This window comes from Colobus angolensis, unplaced genomic scaffold (genome assembly GCF_000951035.1).
Source record: "Colobus angolensis palliatus isolate OR3802 unplaced genomic scaffold, Cang.pa_1.0 Scaffold200, whole genome shotgun sequence".
NCBI lineage: Eukaryota > Metazoa > Chordata > Mammalia > Primates > Cercopithecidae > Colobus > Colobus angolensis.
In genome coordinates this window covers 7,017,244-7,038,442 of record NW_012115156.1, presented here as the reverse complement: position 1 = coordinate 7,038,442, position 21,199 = coordinate 7,017,244, and the positions used below count along the sequence as shown (strand labels likewise).

General features: G+C 35.7%; 1 protein-coding gene across 2 annotated transcripts in view; it reads left to right on the top strand.

Moving 5' to 3' along the window:
* Window positions 1-290: 290 nt before the first annotated feature.
* Window positions 291-21,199, top strand: part of WDFY3 (WD repeat and FYVE domain containing 3) — a 273,196-nt gene continuing 252,287 nt past the window's right edge. The window contains exon 1 of one of the 2 annotated variants that reach the window (XM_011941788.1): window positions 291-390. The gene's annotated coding sequence lies outside the window, so the exon portion shown is untranslated. The remainder of the gene's footprint in view (window positions 391-21,199) is intronic. The other variant, XM_011941789.1, reaches the window with a different exon arrangement.

The following is a 21,199-nucleotide window of genomic DNA, read 5'->3' as shown; positions in this document are numbered from 1 at the left end:
GGGGCCTATCATGGGGAGCGGGGAGGGGGAAGGGATTGCACTGGGAGTTATACCTGATGTAAATGACGAGTTGATGGGTGCTGATGAGTTGATGGGTGCAGCACACCAACATGGCATGGATATACATATGTAACAAACCTGCACGTTATGCACATGTACCCTAAAACTTAAAGTATATTAATAAAAAAAAAGAAATAAAACTCTTTACCTTTGCCAAAAAAAAAGAAAAGAAAATGAATGACTCATGATGCATATTCTGAACATAAACTGAGTTTTCTTTTCCTTTCGTTCATCAGGTATAATACTTCTCCACGTCTGCTTCAGGAAGAAAGTGCCTGCCATTCTTATCATTTCTAAGCAGGTTCATGCCAGCCCAGAACAGAGAATCAGGTCGATTTTAGGATTGTTTTATTTGTTGAAAAAGGAGCTAGGAACAGAAATGTGATTGTCTTTGCTGCATTATTGTGCAGCAGCAAGATCAGTGACTTGTGATTCAGGAGTTGGGTTTCAGCCGTCCTTTACCACTGATGAGTGGTAAGCTTGGGCAAGCCTTCTTTGCTTGTTGGCTCTTAGTTTTCTGCAGCAAAACAGGACTACGTTATAATAAGTTATCTTCAGTTTCAATTTTGGCTTTACATCAATATTACTTTTCTTGTAGGTACCTACAGATGATAAAAGTCATATTTTTAAAGCATCATTTCCTCTTGTTTTTTCCTGGAAAAATCTAGTTGTTTTTAAAGCACATGCTTTGGAACTCTTTCATCCATTGTATTGTAGTTTCTTTGTGTGACTAGTTTAAGGAATAAACTATCTTGTGAGGCCCTTGAGAGCACTGTGGCTATCTTAGTTTTAATGTTTTACTTTGTTGTTATTAAAACATTTATTTTTTACATGAGGTTATTAGTTTTTCAATAATGTTCTTCAGCTTTAGATAGGGTACCTTTTTGACCATGTTGGTTCTCCGTTGATTGCAAGTAATCAAATTATTTTAACCAAAAATGGGAAAACTTTTGGGAGTGTCCCAGGAGATGCCACAGGATCCAAGAACAGAAATGCAGCTGGACTGCACAATAAGAACCCAGTACCAAAGACAGTAAGATTTCCTGCAGGCTCTCAGCAGAGTGTCTCTTCTCTGCATGTCGATCTCATTCTTCTCTCTCTCTTTGGGAACTAGCTATCATCACATTTCTATTCTTTGTGAGGTGAAGCCTGCTTACCACTGCCTCCCAAGCATAATACCATATAATCCAGATCCCAAAGAAAGGCTAACTAAGCACTCGATACTAATTTGCCGGAACAGAATTTGATTCCTCAGTCAGATATCTTTAGACAAATTGTGGCTTAGGACATGGTAATTTAAAAGCTTTGCATTGGCTTTCTTTGTTTTAAAGCCTATTCTCTGAAAAAGATCTCACTTATTCCTACTAAAATGTGGCTAACTAGTAATAAGATGTAGTAGTATTTCTTCCACATGTGTGGTAGTCTCCCCTTATCAGAGAGGGATATGTTCCAAGACACCCAGTGGAAGCCTGAAACCACAGATAGTAGGGAACTCTATGTATACTATGTTTTTTCTATATATACTTACCTGTAACCAAGTATAATTTATACATTAGGCACAGTAAGAGATTAACAATAATAACTACTAATAAAATACAACAATTATAATAACAAGTATTACAATGAAAGTTATGTGACTATGGTTTCTATCAAAATATCTTATTGTGTATAATGTTTTTGGATTGTGGGTAATTGAAACCATGGAGGGTGAAATCATGGATAAAGGGGGAATATTGTAATGCTTTAAAGATTTATCCATGTTATTGCATTCATCTATGTTACCCAGCATTAAAAAGGATAAAACTTCTGATACTTTTAATGCTGGGTAGTATTTCATTGTTTAGATAGTCCACAGTTTGTGTATCCATTCACCAGCTGATGGACATTTATTTGACTTTCATGAATAAAATGGTACAGTGCGATAAAATATTTTGAGAAAGGAAAGCTTTTTCATTTGACTTTTTGAGAAAAAAAGATTTGAATATAGGAGACATACTATTAGGTACCCAGCTGAGCTGCCAACTATGATTTTGGGTGAATTACTTTTTCTCTCTGTACCTCAATTTATTCAGATCCTAGCATTGCCACATACTAGCTTTGTGATCTTTACTTCTGGACATCAATTTCTACATCTTAAAAAAGGAGCAGACGATAGTGGTAGCTCATGGTATTGTTATGAAGAATTAACGTATGTGTTCAAACGGTTCCTGGCACATCATTATTATTATCATCATCAATTTTTGAAATGAGTAGATTAGATTACATGACTGCAGCGGTCCCAGCTCACTAAAATATCTGTGGTCCTAAGATTTTCTGGTATGGACTAATATTTTTTTTCTTAATAAAGACCTTGGGGCATCTCCTTGAGTCCTAAATGGAGGCTAACTTTGGGATTATTGATAGAAGTTATTTTGAATTAAGTATATGTGTGTTATCTATTGCCACATATATTAGTTTGTTAGGGCTGCTATAACAAAGTACCAAAAACTGGGTGGCTTAAATGACAGGAATTTATGGTCTCACAGTCTATATGATAGAAGTCTGAAGTCAGTGTTGCAGGGTTGGCTCCTTCTGAGGCCTGTAAGGGAAGGATTTGTTCTAGTCCTGTTTTCTTGGCTTTTAGGTGGCTGTCTGTTCCCTGTGTCTCTGTGCATGGCCTTCCTTCTGTGCATGTCTCTTGTGTCCAGATTTTTTTTTTTTTCTTTTTGAGTGAAGTTTCTGTCTTGTTGCCTGGGCTGGAGTGCAGTGATGCGACCTTGACTCACTGTAACCTCCGCCTCCTGGGTTCAAGAGATTCTCATGCCTCAGCCTCCCGAGTAGCTGGGATTACAGGTATGTGTCACCACGTCCAGCTGAGTTTTTTGTATTTTCAGTAGAGACAGGGTTTTGCCATGTTGGCCAGTCTGGTCTCGAATTCCTGACCTCAGGTGATGCACCCGCCTCGGCCTCCGAAGTGCTGGGATTATAGGCATGAGCCACCACGTCCGGCCCTGTGTCCAAATTTCTAAGGACCCCAAGTCATACTGAATTAGGGCCCACCCTGATGGCCTCATTTTAACTTGATTACCTCTTTAAAGATGCTAGCTTCAAATAAGATCACATTTTGAGGTACTGACTGTAAGGATTTCAACATATGAATTTTGGGAGGGGACAGTTCAATCTATTGCCCTACAGAACAAATTACACCAAAACTTCCCAGATTAAAACTGCAAACATAATCTGTTTTTGTTGATCAAGAATCTGAGTGCAGCTTAACTGAGTCCTCTAGCTCAGGGTCTCTCACAAAGCTGCACCTAACATGTCTTCTAGGCCTGTGGTGTCATCTGAAGGTCCTGGGGGGAGGATCTGCTTCCAGTTTAATCATGTGATTATTGGCAGCACTTAGTTCTTCACTGATTGTTGAACTAAGGGACCCAGTTCCTTGTGTGGGCTGTTTTTGAGAAGCCAACTTCAGTTCCTTGCCACATGAGCCTTTTCTGTAGGGTAGCTCACAACATGGCATCAACTTCCATTAGTGCAAGCTAACGAGAGGGTGAGCAAGATGAAAGGCCCAGTGTTTTTGTTATATCGTCTTGAAAGTAGCATGCCTTCACTTTTTCCATATTCTGTTTATTAGGAGTGATTCACTAGGTCCAGCTCACATTCAAGGAGAGGGGATTACACAAGGGTGTGAATGCCAGGAGGTAGGGTCATTGGGAGCTACTTTTGAGGCTGACTACTAGTATATATAAAATCAGTTGTGTTTCGGTCCTGTGTAGACTTATTCAAGTGGCACATGACTTTTCACTTTGCTAAATTATTAACATGATATTTCTCATAAAATATGCAGAGGTCTAATCTCATTTCTATAAAAAAATGTAAGAGTAAGAGGTCTGAGGTTATTAAGATTACTTTATTTTATCAACTTTTTTGTGGTCATTTTCAACAACTAAGGTCTTATAAAGTATTAGGAATTAGCTGTCATTTGTGAGGATATTTAATACACCAAACTGGCCAAGGGTACTGCTCAATAACAAATACTTTTACAGAATGTAGTGTTACAATCATATATACCATATCATCCAGCTAGCAGTTCTTACCATTTACACTGATGGAAAAATATGTAGTGTTTTAGTTAGGGTTACCCAGAGAAACAATCTATTGATTGAATATGTATTTAGGTAGTGACATATATGAGAAAGGATTTACTAGGAGAATTGGCTTAGTCCATTATGGAGACTGAGAAGTCTCACCATAGGCTGTCTGGAAGCTGGAGAACCAGGGAAGCTGGTAGCATGACTCTGTCCAAGTCCAAAGGCCTCAAAACCAAGGAAGCCAATGCTGTAACTCTCAATCCAAGGCTGAGGGCTCAAGAGTCAAGCACGGATGAGGGAGAGGGGTTGGTGCTAGTCCCAGAATCTGAAGGCTAGAGAACAAAGAGCTCTGATGTTCAGGGAGAGAGGATGAAGGGCATCCTGGCTCCAGAAAAGAGGGCAAGTTCACCCTTCTTCTGCCTTTTTGTTCCATCTGGTTCCCCAGCTGATTTGATGGTGCCCACTTATATTGAGGGCAGATCTTCCCTACTCAGTCCACCGACTCAAATGTCAATCTCCTTTGGAAACACCCTCACAGACACACCTGGGACACCCCAATCATTCTAATCAAATTCCACACGACCTGGTTTTGTCTTTCAACAGAAACGGGATGAGCTCAGTGCCTGTGGAAGCATTGAGAATAATTACTGCTTTACCAGCTATCTGGGTGTATTAGTCAATTCTCACATTGCTATGAGAAAATACCTGAGACTGCGTAATTTATAAAGAAAAGAGATTTAATTAACTCACAGTTCCGCATGGCTGGGGAGGCCTCAGGAAACTTACAATCATGATGGAAGGCACGTCTTCACTGGGCAGCAGGAGAATGAATGCCAGCAGAGGAAATACCAGACACTTACCATCAGATCCCATGAGAGTCACTCATTATCACAACACCAGCATGGGGGAAACCTCCCCCATGAGCCAAGTACCTCCACCTGGCCCTGCCCTTGACACATGGGGATTATGGAGATTACAGTTCAAGGTGAAATTTGGGTGGGGACACAAGGCCAAACCATTTCACTGGGTATCCCTTAATCCAGTCATGTTGACACCCCAAATCAACCACCATCGTACTTGGAAACTAATTTCATGGGTTCATTTTGTAATCTTGTTATGGAAGGTAGTATGGTTGTGTTTCTGGAAGTGAAATTTGACCTAGTTGGCATTATCTGTAGGAGTTATTCCAGAAGGAGTGTGTGTGTGTGTAACATGTGGAATAACATTTCTTTAGTAAATTTAGTCTAAGAAAATCTCAAGTTCATGGAGAAAAGATTATTTTTACAAACTTCATTAGGGTAAATGGAGCTTATACTTCTTAACCATATGATGACATGATTTTTACATGATTTTACAAGTGGCTATTTTTATAAGTAGTTGTTTAATTATAATTATTTGTGAATTATGTAAATAGAATACATTTAATAGTAAACACCTCATTGTTAGAAACGATGAGACATTTTTAAGTCTCACTAGATTTGGACGTTTAAGTCATACTATACAGAAATTGAGTAAATATAATTTAATAGGATTTCTATGTGGTTTTCTTTTTCACTTGTTAGCATGGTTAGCAGAAGTCATATATAGATTTAAGACTTTCTTTTGGTACACCTATAGTGGACTGGGGAAAGCATTCTTATTTTTGAACAATTGATAATTTTTTTCTTAGAAAAAACTCTGTTGAATTGATGGCAAAGGGGAAGGTCTATTGAAATGATTATGGCAAAGGGGAAGGTTTAAGCTTAAGCTCTTAGGATGCTGTTACCAGGATACTGAGCTGAGAGTTTTGTTTTGTAATATACCTTCTTTTTATTATGAAAACTTCTAGAACTGGATAGATTTACGACTAGATTTTAGGCTTTAGATTCTTTGAGGAAAATAATGTTGCAAATTTTATGATTTAGAAAAACATCACCCAGAAATGAAAGTCTATGTCAAATGTGTTAGAAAGAAAACGTGTTGAGAGAGTTTAAAAAGCTGAAAGGGAACTCAGGAAAATGTAAATGAGTAAAGATACTTAATGTGAAGTTTAAATTACAAAGTATAAAAAGTTTTATAATCAGAAAAAAATAAGTAGCAAAATAAAATTGTATTACTAAATAGAATTTTAGGATTTTAAAATCTAATTCAATTTTCTTTCCTTTGAGGAAGTGATACTTACATTTTAAGACTTAGAAAAACTAATCTTTTTAATCACCACTTTATCTTCTGTTGTGAAACTTTTTTCCTGTTTCTGTAGACTTTTAATTTATTAAATAGAGCCTGATGTTTGTATGGCCACATCACGTTGATTTTCAACCCTTAGTATTCCTTACGTAGCACTTGTTTTGGGGACAATTTATACATTGATCTTTATCAACAGTATGATTTTAAAAAGGTGTATTAATAAAACAGATATGAAAGTGAAAAAACTGCAGTGTAATATGTGTTTTGGTTAAGGTCTCAAACTTAATCATGTTTTCTAGTTTAAATCATATTATTGCTTACAGCTTTTTTATTTTTTTATTTTTTTAGATGGAGTGTCACACTGTCACCCAGGCTGGAGTGCAGTGGTGCAATCTCAGCTCATTGCAACCTCTGCCTCCTGGGTTCAAGCAATTCTCCTGCCTCAGCCTCCTGAATAGCTGGGATTACAGATACCTACCACCATGCCAGTGAATTTTTTGTATTTTTAGTAGAGACAGGGTTTCACCATGTTGGCCAGGATGGTCTTGAACTCCTAACCTCATGATCCTCCCACCTCGGCCTCCCAAAGTGCTGGGATTACAGGCGTGAGCCACCACAACTGGCCTGCTTACAGCTCTTTACCCCAGGACAGATTTTCCAATGTCTTCTTATTTCCTCATCTGTAACATGGGTTTATTAGTAGTACTTAGAAGTGTCGAAGGATTAAATGTGATAATGCCTCTAAAGGACTTAATACTGTGCCTGGCACACAGTAAGTAGAAGCTAAATTTGTATTAGCTGCTATTTGTTGTTAATAAGCATCACCTTTTTTTTTTTTTTACTTCATTTTTACTTCAGAATTTTTGAGATTGAAATATAAACAAAATCATGTCCACAACAAATGATCATATATATATCCCTTGGTATTTAGTTGATTGGTTACATATTTTATTAGCATATTGACTTTATTTTTTCAGTTGATCTTAGCCAAAAGCCAAAAAGTGATGTTTATTTTTGAAAAATAGAGTTTGCATAAAAAGATATAAGTTTAAAGGCATCACTTAAATTATTGACTTACAAAGAAAGGAGAGAAAAAGGAAATAGAGGGAATTAGTGTGTTCTCTTTGCTTAGGTCAGAGGTGATATTTTTGTAGTCAATAAGTTCTTAAAAAGTACAGGCACGGGGGAGGGGGGAGGGATTGCATTGGGGAGTTATACCTGATATAAATGATGAATTGATGGGTGCTGATGAGTTGATGGGTGCAGCACACCAACATGGCACAAGTATACATATGTAACAAACCTGCACGTTATGCACATGTACCCTAGAACTTAAAGTACAATAATAAAAAAATAATAATAATAAAATAAAATTATTAGCACAGACCAACTAACACAAACCGGAAAAAAAAAAAAAAAAAAAGTACAGGCACTAGGATGTCAGGTTTTCATTTTCTTTTTAAATGTTCTTAACCACTAGTCCCCCTTTTCTGTTTCTCATTTTGTTTTGTTTTCACATAGAAGAAAGAAGTGGGGAGAAGGGATGCCTTTTCTCTTCATTTCCTTATAAAGGTTGAGTCATTCCCTGTGGTCCTGTGAGTGTCCCTTGAGGGTGCCTCAGTTTTATGAATATCTCTACTAAAAGGCATCTTTACATGAATTAATCTGGTTGTGAGATGACTAAGTCCCCTTGGTAGCATCCTAAGAAAGCTAAACGCCTTCTCCTTTTAGAAAAAGGATCTATGCCTAAGTAAAGTGAAATATGGAATTTGAAATGTAAGTGATATAGAAGGAAAATGGAAAATTAAAAAAAAAGTGAAATACAGACTGAAGCTGCTTATTATCGTCTTTGTGTGTATTGGGTGAGGAACCTCAAAAAACCTAGCTGAGGATCGTATTTTGGAAATAAAGATTCAGTATTTTTTGATTGAATGAATAATTTTTTGTGAATATGTCTATATTCCAGATTGAAATGTGAGTTAAAGAATTACCAGATTGCAAAACATATAGGGAAGGAAGTACAGATTCTTTTTAGTCTTTGCTTGCTTTTTTAAACTTAACTACTTTGTTAAGTTTAAAACTACTTTGTAAGTTGCTAAGTTTTAACTACTTTGTGTTTTCTATAAAAATTAGGATATTTTGATTCTTGCCTCCTCCAAATAGCTGAAATTATTTATAATGGTCTCCTTCCCTCCCTTCTACCTCATCATTTCTTCTCTTCCACTTAATTTTTGACCTTTCAGCTTTGTTCTCTTATTTGATCATACTGCATGTTTTGTGGGAAGCAAATCATGTATCATATGTTTATGATGCAAGAATTGTTTTTTTCCTTAACAATATCTCTAGCTGTTTCTTACCTATATAATTGCCTAGTCCAAAACAAGTTTCAAAAAGCCCCATAAGAATGTGTTTTTGTAGTCATCCCTGAACCAGTGATGGTTTAAAATTAAAACTTTTTGAGATGATTTTTTTTTTTAAAAAAAAAAAAACCTTTGTCTTCTTCCAACATCAGTAGATAATCCTAATACTTTGCTGTTCCTGAGTGATGAAAGGGCATTTAGGAATAAGGCTTCCTTCTGTGGTCAGGAGTTACTGAAACTTTTACAGAATTTTATCAAAAAAACAGTATCCCTCATGAAAAACACTTCATGGTTTGTTATTGTGGAGGCTCCACTATAGAATTAGATAGTCTAGGCGATGAGGGTTTTTAAAAATATGAGTTTATCTTTATTGCTCCTGTTTCTTGGATCATACATTTTTATGTTTTTTATTTCCTGTACCTATTAGAGAGTCTCCCTGTTGAAGGAATTCAGTTTTATAATGTTATGGATATGTTTGAAATCCATCCCCATTACCAGAATAATAGCTAATTATTATTAAAAATAATATTAATGGCAGCTAACATTAACTGTTTCCTAGGATTTTTTAAAAACACATCATGTCATTTATTTTTCTTATAATCCTATGAGATAGATTCTATTATTATTATTCTAATTTTATACTGTTGAACAGGAGAAGTAACTGACCTAAGGTCACAGGATTAGCAATGGCAGGGCCTGAATTCAAACCTAGGAGTCTGGCTCCAGGGCCCATGGATTTGACTGCTCTCCTATCCTGCCTCTCTAATACAGGAAGAAAGACATCGCTTATTTCTTTCTTTACCCTAAAAGGACATAAGACATTTTTATTATATTTGAATTCATAGTTAAAGCTGATAGTCTGTGAATATTCATTAATATTAAACACAGGCTTCAAACATTTTATTCTATTGCTGATAAAAGTAAGAAAATGCACATTAATAAAGAAAGTTTGGACCAGAAATGATTTGTTCTATCTTCGCAAGTGACTCCAAAGAAGGTTACCATCCTACTTTGGGAAGAATGTATTGATTAGTAATTGAATCCCAGGCTTTACTATGTTCTAATCATATTTTTGGTATTTAGTATGCTAATTTAACTCATTTGTTTCTTTGGAAGTTTACATCTGTATCTACATAGATGTCCATATTTACCTTCCCGCCCCACCCCTGATGGCTGTTTTGAAGACAATTTTCCTGGTGACAGATACTATAGAACTCAGTACAGGAAGTACAGCCAGGCTTCTGAGGACCTGAATATTTTTAGGTGCCTCCTCTCCTTTTTCTGTAGTTGCCTGTGTTTTTTGTTTTTGTTTTTTTTTGCTAAATTGTCTCTACTTTCTTATTAGTGTACAGTGGTCAATTGTGAGTGTTAAATTTAGCTAGCCTATAGTCCCCATAGATAAATATCTCATAAAATTCTAAATTCTAACTTGCTAGGGAAGAGAACCCGTTTATCTCACAACATGGAGGATGTCTAACACTGTTCAGTCAGCTATCATTGGAAGCTAGTTAGGTGTTCACAATAAAGTTCCTTTTCAGTGAGTAGGGAAAGGGCAGTTTCTCTAAGAAGGGAATATGTGCAAGAAGAAAATAAATAGCTTTAGTATTTAAATAATTTTAGTAATACCCAAAGAAAAAACGTTTTGATATATGTTTTTAATTTGAGTTAGCCCTTTGCTTTTTCTTGCCTGCATGGATGTTGGGATTTTGTGGAAGACTTATTTTCATAGCCTTTAGTTTATTCATCTGGAATGGGAATACATTTTAAGTCTAATTTAATAGTTTAAAATGGTGTGTGAACATAAATGAATGAGGTTTTCGGTGGTATCTTATGTTAGAACTGTATTTTGAAGAAGCATAGGTTCGTAAAAAACTTGTTTTCTCTGAAGTGTATTTCTGCAAAAATGTGTGGTGACTGTAGCCATCTTTCTAACTTTTTTTAGGTTCATTGTACTCCTCATTGTCTGCATGCTTTGCCTAAGGCCTGGGTCTGAGGGTGATTGGACCATTTAAGAATAAGACAAAAGTACTTACTACATAATAAATAGAAAATAACATCTGTGAGATTGTATAAGGTATATGCAAATAACAGATTTTTATAAAAATACAATTTGCTCCTTTACCATCTGTTGACCTTGGTAAGACGTTCTAATGAAAACTATGGAAAACACGGTTTAAGAAAAGATTTGTGCAGTATACCCACACATTATCATCTTTGGTACCTTGGGAAAATTATATGGTTTTATACTTAAAAGTATTGGTGATATACATTTCTTTATGGAAGGAAAAAAAAAAGAGTAGAGTTGTAATTTTGTGTATTCTTCCTCAGAACCTGATTAGAGTGGTAACTCTTTTAAGATTTAGCAGTTAGCACTTTGTAGACTAAGAGGAAGTTGTTATTTCTGCTCTATCAATAATACCAGATATCTAGGTTGGGTGCAGTGGCTCACATCTGTAATCCCAGCACTTTGGGAAGCCGAGGTGGGTGATCACTTGAGGTCAGGAGCTCAAGACCAACCTGGCCAATATGGTGAAACCCCGTCTCTACTTAAAAAAAATACAAAAATCAGCTGGGCAAGATGGCAGACACCTGTAATCCCACCTACTTGGGAGGCTAAGGCAGGAGAATTGCTTGAACCTGGGAGGCAGAGGTTGTAGTGAGCCTAGATTGTGCTATACTCCAGCCTGGGTGACAGAGAGAGATTCCATTTCAAAGAAGAATGCTAGAAATCTGAAAACAAGTGTAGACTGCCCAATGGATTAATCTCCCCCTTACCTTTTTAAACCGAGTTTTGTATTTTGAAAAATTTAAGCATGCAGAAACGTTTAATGAATAATACAGTGAACATCCAGACACTTTCATCCTTGATTCAATAATTACCAACATTTTGCTATATATATTCTTGTGGAATATGTACATTTTAGAGAGGGGTGTGACACTGCTGGACCATTTGAAAGTAGTTTCAGACCTTATGACATTTTACTCTTAAAAACTACATACTTTAATATGCATCTCCTAGAAATAAGGACTTTGTTTACATGACCACTTATTAATTACCATATATAAAAAAGAGCAATAATTCTGTGTTAAATTCAGTCCATATCTTAATTCTCCAGTTGTCCTCAAAACTTCCTTTGTAGTTTTTTTCAAACAACAATCTAGTTAAGGTCTACATATTGCATTTGCTTATGTCTCTTTATTCTTTAAAAAATCTAGATTAGTTTCCCTTATCCTGTTTGTCTTTTCACTATTCATCTCTTTTTCTTTTCTTTCTCTCTTCCTTTCTTTTTTGATAATACTGACTTTTTGAAGAGTCCAGACCAACTTTCTTGTAAAAATCCACATTGTCCATTTGTTTCTTCCTGGGTCTGCCTAGTGAAGTCAGAAAGTATTCCTGCCACGGGAGCAGGAAGCCACATGAGATATATTTTTAAAAACTTCCCAGGGCATTAGATAGTGACTAGAAGTAGTTATTACTTGGTTGAAGTTAACAAATGAGAACAATTAAGAGAGGTTTCTTTGAGGCTAATAGAGTAGAAATTGGAAAATAATAGGAAAAGAAAGAGGTTAAAGGAAATGCATATGGTGCTGAGGCATGATACTAGGTGAGTTACTTAATAAAGAGGGAAGAGACTTGGAAATCATAGTCCTCAGCACCTAGAGGGTTAGTTGTCCATTCTGTGCTAGCTAAGTAGCTGAATGAATGAATGAATGAAGAAACACCTTTAGATTTTCTCTTCTGAGCTTAACTGCTACTGGAAAAGCAAAGGAGGTTGTGAGCATTAAACCTTTTGTAGGAATGCTATGAGGTTTTCCATGGAAGTGTACATGTAATAGTATATTGTACTGGTTCTTGCAAATTTTCAAGGGCAAATTTGAAGCCATGATCTTATACTTTGGCTATAGCTTTATGCTTTATAATGATTGTGTAGGTACTGTAGTTGGAAGGTACTGTAGTAGGAAGAGTTTTAGAAGCACAGGATTTTAGTTTTAAATGCTGTTCCTACCACATACTAAGCTAAGCAGCCTTGTTCAGGTATGCCTTTTCGTCTGACCGATTCCTCTGTGATGATGAAACAACATTGTGTAGGTGAAAGAGCAGAGGATTGGGTGTAAGGCAGACAGACCTGTTTCTAAGGCCTGGTTTTTCTGGTTTCTAGCATGTGACCTTGGGCTACTTAACTTTTCTTATTCTCAATGTTCTGTTTTGTAAAAATGGAATTGATAGTATCTACTTCATGTGATTGTTGTTAGGATTAAAGAGATTGTTCATGTAAACCCTGAATATGGAGCCTGGCATATGGTAGGTACTTGGCATATGTTAGCTTTCTTCCCAGAGGGTTATTGTGAGGATCAAGTTAAATGGTCAACTAAATGTGAAATGCCTTTGTGAAGAATAAAGTCCTTCACAGAAAAATTAGCCAATGCCTAGGAAATAGAATATGGATATAAAGCTGTGTACGTATTTCTATTCATTTTACGTTGTAGAAACCTCTGCAATGATAGTATCCTAAGAAATATTGTAAATGCTAGAAAAAAAGTTTTCAGAAATCTGCTTTCTAATAAAATAGATCTAATTGTTAAGTATTAAAATATTGCAATTAATTTTTTTTTTGTATAGAAAAAGATTCCTTTAATCTCTCAGGGTTGTGCCCTAAAATCATTGTGCCTATGTGAATGTGTATATTTATAGCCTGAGTGCTTCCCCCATTAATATAGCTTTTAGGAATTTATTTATAAAAATTTTTATATTAACAAAAAAGTAATCTGATCACAGTTTTTGCAGTTTGGCATTAGAAAATAATATCTAACTCACAATCATGACTCATTGCAGCCTTGCCCTCCTGGGCTCTATCGATTCTCCCACCTCAGCCTCCCGAGTAGCTGGGACTATGGGTGCACACTACCCCAACTGGCTAATTTTTGAATTTTTAGTAGAGATGGGGTTTCACCATGTTGGCCAGGCCGGTTTTAAACTCCTGACCTCAGGTGATCCACCTGCCTTGCCTCCCAAAGTGCTGGGATTACAGGCATGAGCCACCATACCTGGCCTGAAAGTTTTATTTTCATGCTTGGAGCATGGTGTATGGAACCAGCTACTAAGAATGTTTACTAGCATTAAAGATTGATAAGAACTTTATTAAGAATCTCTTCCCCTGTAGGAGAGGCAAAATTTCACCTCCATCCTCTTAGGGTAATAGTTGGGCCCAAGAATTAAATTGCCATTAACAGGAGAAAAGCATACACATTTATTTAATAAAAGCTTTATGTGGCATAGGAGCCTCATAAAGAAATGAAGACCGAAAGAAGCAGTGAAAAACAAACACTTATATACTGAGTTGGACAAAGAGCAGTAATTTGCAAAAAATGTGATAAGGCAGAGGAGCTTGGGCTAGGGTAGTCAAGTGGGCAGAGAAGTGGTTGGGATGATAAGAATTTGTGTAACAGAGTTGTTTGTACAGATTTCCTTTGGCCTCAACTTTTTATTCTTGATGATAAGAATGCTGTTTTCTTTCCAATATAGGAAGGGCATTTTTCACATGAGAATTTCATCTCCTAAGAAACAGTATGGTCAGAATGATCTTCTTGTACCTGCTGTTTTTTTAAGTGCTTTTAACTGAAGTAGTCAGTATGCCAGAATGGCATTTTGGGGTGGCATATTCTTAACTCATTTACCCCCAAAGACTATGATAATTTTCCCCTCTTTCATTATTTGCAAACCCAAAGAGACAGGCTAACTGCTTTTGTAAGTTCAAAGATCTCACAGCACGTGTCCCAGCTGAATAGAAGATAAGCCAAATGCTTCCATTTTTAGCTATCATTTAATGCTTTAAGCAATATACAAGGAGTAAATTAAATAACTCTGTTGCATATGGGATTCCTTGGCTGGGTGTGGTGGCTCCCGCTTGTAATCCCAGCACTTCAGGAGACTGAGGCAGGGGGATCGCTGGCATGGTGGCGCACACCTGTAGTCTCAATTACTCATAGGGCTGAGGCAGGAGGATCCCTTGAGTCCAGTAGGCTGAGGCTGCAGGGAGCTTTGATGGTGCCACTGCACTCCAGGCTGAGCAGTAGAGCAAGACCCTGTCTCAGAAAGCAGCAGCAACAACAACAAAACAGACTTTGCTTCGGTAAAAGCAGTAAGATCAAAAACAAAAAATTCTTGCTGTACTGTTGGCCATATTTATGTGCTTAGACCTATAAAAACCTAACAAAAGAACCCATCTATAAACTGAATTGATCTTTGATCCTTTACTCTGTCTCTCTTGACACACACATACTCACACTTACAATTTTTAAATTAAAGTTTAAAGAACAAATGTTATTTGTTATAAAAAGACTGAATGTGATGATTAAAACAACTTTTTTGGGGGAGAGGAGGCTGTAGTGTGACATGTTTATTGCCTCTGTTTAGTTTCTTTTCTTTTCCATCTATAAACTGGAAAAGAAATATGAGAAGCAAGCTTTTTGTCCTGAAGAGACTCTTCAATGTGTATTTGGCTATCTGTTGTATTTTATATTCTCACTGTGAAATATGAATAAATGTTTAGATTTATAAAATCTAGTTGTTGTTATTGTGCAACTTGACATTCAACATAAAAGTTACTTAAAACTTTTTACTGATATCTAAAATCTACAGGTATAGGTGCTGAAGCAGGATACTAGAATCCGGATACAGAAATATATTGTGTAACTTTTATGTATATTATACATATATGCTGTATATGTGTATATTTTTATATACAATAAATGTATAGTTATATATTGATGCCTTGAATTGAGAAATTGAAAATCTAAAAATGAAAACAGGCCAGGCATGGTGGCTCACGTCTGTAATCCCAGCACTTTGGGAGGCCAAGGTGGGTGGATCACGAGGTCAGGAATTCAGGACCATCCTGGCCAAGATGGTGAAACCTTGTCTCTACTAAAAATGTAAACAGTAGCCAGGCATGGTGGCTTCACAGCTACTAGGGAGGCTAGGGCAGAGAATTGCTTGAACCCGGGAGGTTGAGGTTGCAGTGAGCTGGGATTGTGTCAGTCACAGCACTCCAGCCTGGGTGACAGAGCGAGACTCGGTCTCAAAAAAAAAAAAAAAAAAAGAAAGCAATAGAAACTTGGTTCCATATTTGCTTATAAATGTTTAAGCAATATTTATTGATAAATATTGATTATGAATAATACTGTTCTCAAGTAACATTTGATAAAATGTCAGATATTGATAATGACATATAAAAAAGACTTTTCTCTGTTTATGCTTGCTATTTCATTAGGAATAATTGAAAGAGGGTTGGTTAATTCTTAAAATGCTAACATTTTAATGCTAGACCAATTTCTGTTTTACTAATAGACTTTTCTTCTTTTCCCTTACCTTTTTAACTTTTTCCTTCCCTTCTTTTCAATTTTCTACCTTTCCATTTCTTTTCCTTCCCTTCTTTTCCCTTCTTTGCTTTTAATTACCTTTCCTTCTTCCAGGGTTCTTACATTTGTATAAAAGGTACTGAACATAATGCTTAATAGCAGTTGCTGTAAGATTGCGTCCGAGAAGGCTCTTGCAGTTGTTTTATGACTATATCAATTATGTTATACCAGCTTTTAAGTCTCTGGGCAGTAATTTTTGCTTATTTGCTTCTCAAAATCCAAAATAATATATTTTATTAGTGTTGGGTTTTTTCAAGTTAATAAGTTCTTTCCTACCTATATTTAGGACAAATTAAGAAATACAGGGAGTGCCATATTCACATTTCATTGAGGGAAGTCACTCTGTAGCAGTGTGTAGAAAGATTTAGGTCCAAGACTGGAGGAATGGTGATCATTAGTAGATTGTAGCAGTAAGTCAGATGAGAAATGCTAAGTGATTAGGTCCTACACCAATTTGGTATGATTGGAGAAAAAAAAAGATCATATTAATGATATTCCCTTAGGAAATTTTCCTTTGGGGTGTAGGAGTTATAGAAAAGGAAGGAAATGAAACTGTTGAGTAATCTAGGTTAACTGTCGTTTCTAGTGGGATGACTAGTTGGCACTGGTCCTGTTCAGCTGTGTAGGAATTATAAAAGAAGGAATGGATTTTAGGGAGAAAAATAATGTGTTAGTTCCTGAATATAATGATTTTTTTTTGGAAATAATTTCAAACTTGCAGAAAAGTTGCAAAAATAATATAAAGAGTATCCATGTACCCTTTATCCAGATTCATCTATTGTTAGCCTTTTGTCCCAAATGCTTTATTACTCACTTTTTCTCACTTTGTGCATGTATGTATGTATTTGTAAATATACATGCATGCATGTATTTATTCTTTTCATTTAGCCATTTGAGAGTTACATTGAACATATTATAGCCCTTTAGTCCTAAATGTATTTGCATAGATTTCTAAGAATAAGGATCATCTCTTACATTAGCAGTCTAAAAACCTAAGTAGACTTAACATTCTTACTTTAATCTGCCATTTTCTAATTTTGTTATCTAAATAAATGCCTTCTAAGGCAGTTTTCTTCTCCTCCAGTGAAGGAATTAGTCAGTGATCATATGTTGCATTTATATTTGATGTCTTTTTAGTATCCTTTAATCTAGAATAATTCTTCAACCTTTATCTTTTATTATATGACATTTTAAAAGTACACAGTTATCCTTTCCCTTTTCAGAAGTTATTTTTTGTTTGTTTTCTTACTTTTCGTTTGTTCCTTATTTTTTATTTGCTTGATGTTTCCTCTTGATAAGATTTCAGGTTATACATTCCTGGATGGAATAATAGATAAGGAATATATCTTCCTGAGCATATCACATCTATAGGTACCAACTGTTCTGCCCTTCATTTGTGATGGAAATTTTGACCATTTCATTGTCTGATTTTTCCACTGTGTAGTTACTACATGTATTAGTTCGTTTTCACGCTGCTGTGAAGAAATACCTGAGACTGGGTGACTTATAAAGGAAAGAAGTTTAATTGACACACAGTTCCACATGGCTGGGGAGACCTCAGGAAACTTACAATCATGGTGGAAGGGGAAGCAAACGCACCCTTTTTCACATGGAGGCACCCTTTTTCACATGGAGGCAAGAGAGAGAAGTACCGAGCAAAAGGGAAAAAGTCCCTTATAAAACCATCAGATCTCTTGCGAACTCACTCACTATCATGAGAACAGCATGGAGGTAACCACCCCTATGGTTCAATTACCTCCCACCGGGTCCCTCCCATGACATGTGGGGATTATGGGAACTACAATTCAAAATGAGATTTGGGTAGGGACACAGCCAAACCATATTACTACATGTTCCTTGCAACTAATAAACTGTCTACTGGGCGGGAGACACTTTAAGACAGTTAAAATATACAACTCCTCATAATATTTCATCCCCTATATTTGCATCCATTGATGATTCTTGCTTGAATCAATCTTTACTATTATAGTTGCAAAGTGATTTGCATTTATACTCTCTCTGCATTTACCAGTTATTACTCAGTGTTCTACTGTAGTAAGAGCCCTTCTATTTATCTATGTGTATTGTTGTATTTATTGTTAATTTGAATTTATGGTTTCCTATTTTTCCCTTAATGCTTAACATTTCATTACTGTCTGTAAATATTTTGGAGCTCATATGATTCCAGTCCTCACCAGTGGCACCTTCTTCATGCTGGCTCTTGTATCCTTTTACGTGTTCCCATCTTTTTTTTTAAGCAAGTCATTATTTTCACTCTTTATAATAAGTTTCATCTTGTGCGTTTACTGCCCAGCACTGGAGTCAGTCATTTCTCCTAGGAGCCCTGGTCCTTCTTATTGGGTGATAGTATTAGAAACCAAGATCTGGATGCTTTGGTATGCATGTTATTGCTGGGTATCTTTGCTTCTAGGCCCTGTCAGGGAACAAGCTAGAAAATGTATACATGTATATATGTATACACACACACACACACACACACACACAAATATGTGCATGTGTTTGCATGTATATGCCCATGTAACATGCATATACATATGTGAATGTGGGTATATTTTTTTCAAAATAAAAATTCACATTGATACCTCCAATTCTCCTTTTTTCTATAATGAGAACATGGGCTCCCAACCGTGCCAACATTTTACTCATTTGGTCTAAACGAGTACCATCTAAAATTGTTTCAGAATTGTTTCACATATATCACTAAAAACAAAAGCAACATGCTACCCTGGTAGATAACCAACCTTATTGTTTTTTCATTTATCTTTCCAATGTTTTCTTTTATAACGATTAGTAGATATGTGTGTTTTCTTATTTCCCCTTTTTTCCAACACAGAAGATAGCATATTGTCTGTGTAAACACTTTGGCACTTAGCTGTTTTCACTGGAAAATATACCCTGGAAATTATTCCATATCAGTTCATAGAGGTTGTCATCATTCTTTTGTGTGTATGTACACCAGTTCATTCATCTTCTTTTCTATGTTTGTGTATCCAGATAGTTTCTAGCAATTTACAGTTATACAGTGCTGCAATTAATAACCTTCTGTCTTTTCATACTGTTGGAGGTGTATCTTCAGGATAAATGTAGGAGTGGAATTACTAGGTTGAAGTGGTAAACGCCTATGTAGTTTTGCTAGATATTACCAAATTCCCTTCCATAGGGTTTGTACTGTTTTGCATTCCCATCAGCAATGTATGAGAGTGCCTGTTTTCCCACCGCCTTACCAAGAGAGTCTATTGTCAAGCTTTTGAATTTTTGCCAATCTGAAGGGCAAAGAAAAGGTATTTTGGTGTAGTTAGAATGTGCACTTTTCTTATTATAAATGAGGGAGATTTAACATCTTTTCCCATCTATCAGAGCCATATATGTAGGGGGAGATGTCTGTCTATATCTTTTTTCATTTTTCTCTAGGAGTTTTGATCTTTTTAAATTATTTTTAAGCTCTTTGAATGTTGAGAATATTAGTTCTCTATCTGTAATGTATATTGCAAGTATTTTCTCCCAATTGTCTCATTTGTTTTTTGACTTCGCTTTTGGTGGTTTTTACCATTCCTAATTTTTACATATATATATATATATATATATATATGTAAAATATATATTTTATATATATTCAAATTTACTAATGATTTTTATTATTGCCCTCACATTTTGAAGTCATAGTTATAAAACATAAGGAGTTTGAAATGAATTTGCTATGTTTAATAGAAAAGGAATGAGATGGTTATCTGTACCAGATGCTCTATTTATCCTTGTCCCACAGTCTTACATTGTAAAGCCTGAATGAGAAAAACATCTGCTACTATGTATAGAATATGTAAGTTAATTTATTTTACTTTGAATTTTTTGAATAGAAAACTTCAGATATCCATAAAATCAACTCATGTATCTGTCACCTAGCTTTAGTAATTATCATTTATTTTAAAACTTCCTTACTAAATGGCTTAGATTATACGTTTTCAGTTATTGTGAATTATCCTTGTAAAGAGGAAGGTTTGGACTAGCCTAGTAGGCTTTGGCCAACTGGCCTCCCGGGCTCTCTTGGCTTCTTTTCAATGGTCTTGACACCAGACCTGACCTCTTTTAGGCTTCTGTAACTTCACCATTTCCATGAAACTGAAGTTTATAGAAAAAAGATAAAAAAGGTAATAGGTCAGAAACTAGTAATGTTACCATGAAGCAGTGAAATAATTCAGAAGGCTTGGCCAATTGATGCTTTAAAAGTTATATCTCTCCACTAAAACGCACACACACACACACAAAAGAGGTATCTATTCATCTCTTTTTCGTGTGTGTGTGATACATAAAATATATATCTGTTCATAGCTATATACTTTGTTTCATGTATATGTTTTTGTTTGATATATAAAATATGTATCTATTAATCTCTTTTTTGTGGTTTAATGTTATTAGAGGAGAGCCAGCAAACATCTTTTATCAATGAGTCTAAAAAGACAGCTTATAGATGTTTGCCAGCCAGAGTCTAAATGTAACATAGAAAATACTCAAAAATTCTAATTTGCTTAATGGAATTTTGTCTGTACTACAATTATTTTGAACTGAAATTACATTACTTTCCTTTAATAATTTCCATAGAATTTTTTTATTAATTCGGTATATTCATTTTCAGTTTATCAAGAGTCCATTATTAATTTGGCAGAATGACTAGAGATCAGTAGAGCTCTGGAATTTCTTCATTTAATTTTAAGTTCTTGTATTCTATTGGAGCAACATTCTTGATACATTGACATCCAGTTGAAGTACTACATTAGAGTGTCAGAATAGCTTTTCCCTCCTGCCTAAGTACAAACCGATCAGTTACTTGCTGCTGGTAATCATATGTGAGAATTGCAGTGTTCTTCAGAAACTACTTGTAACAGAAGCAGGAAGGAAAATCAGTGAATTCTTCATCTAATGATTGTAAATCATTTGCATAAGTAAAGTCCACATTTGTTTTCTTTTTCTCATTGAGAATAGCAGTGGTAGTGATCATGGCATGACAGAGTGCTTTCTGGCAAGAAGAGGATAGAGAGGACTGGTATAGTGATGGGAGGATGCTGCTGCATAGAACTGTATTCATTATTTTTTCTCTGCCCATCT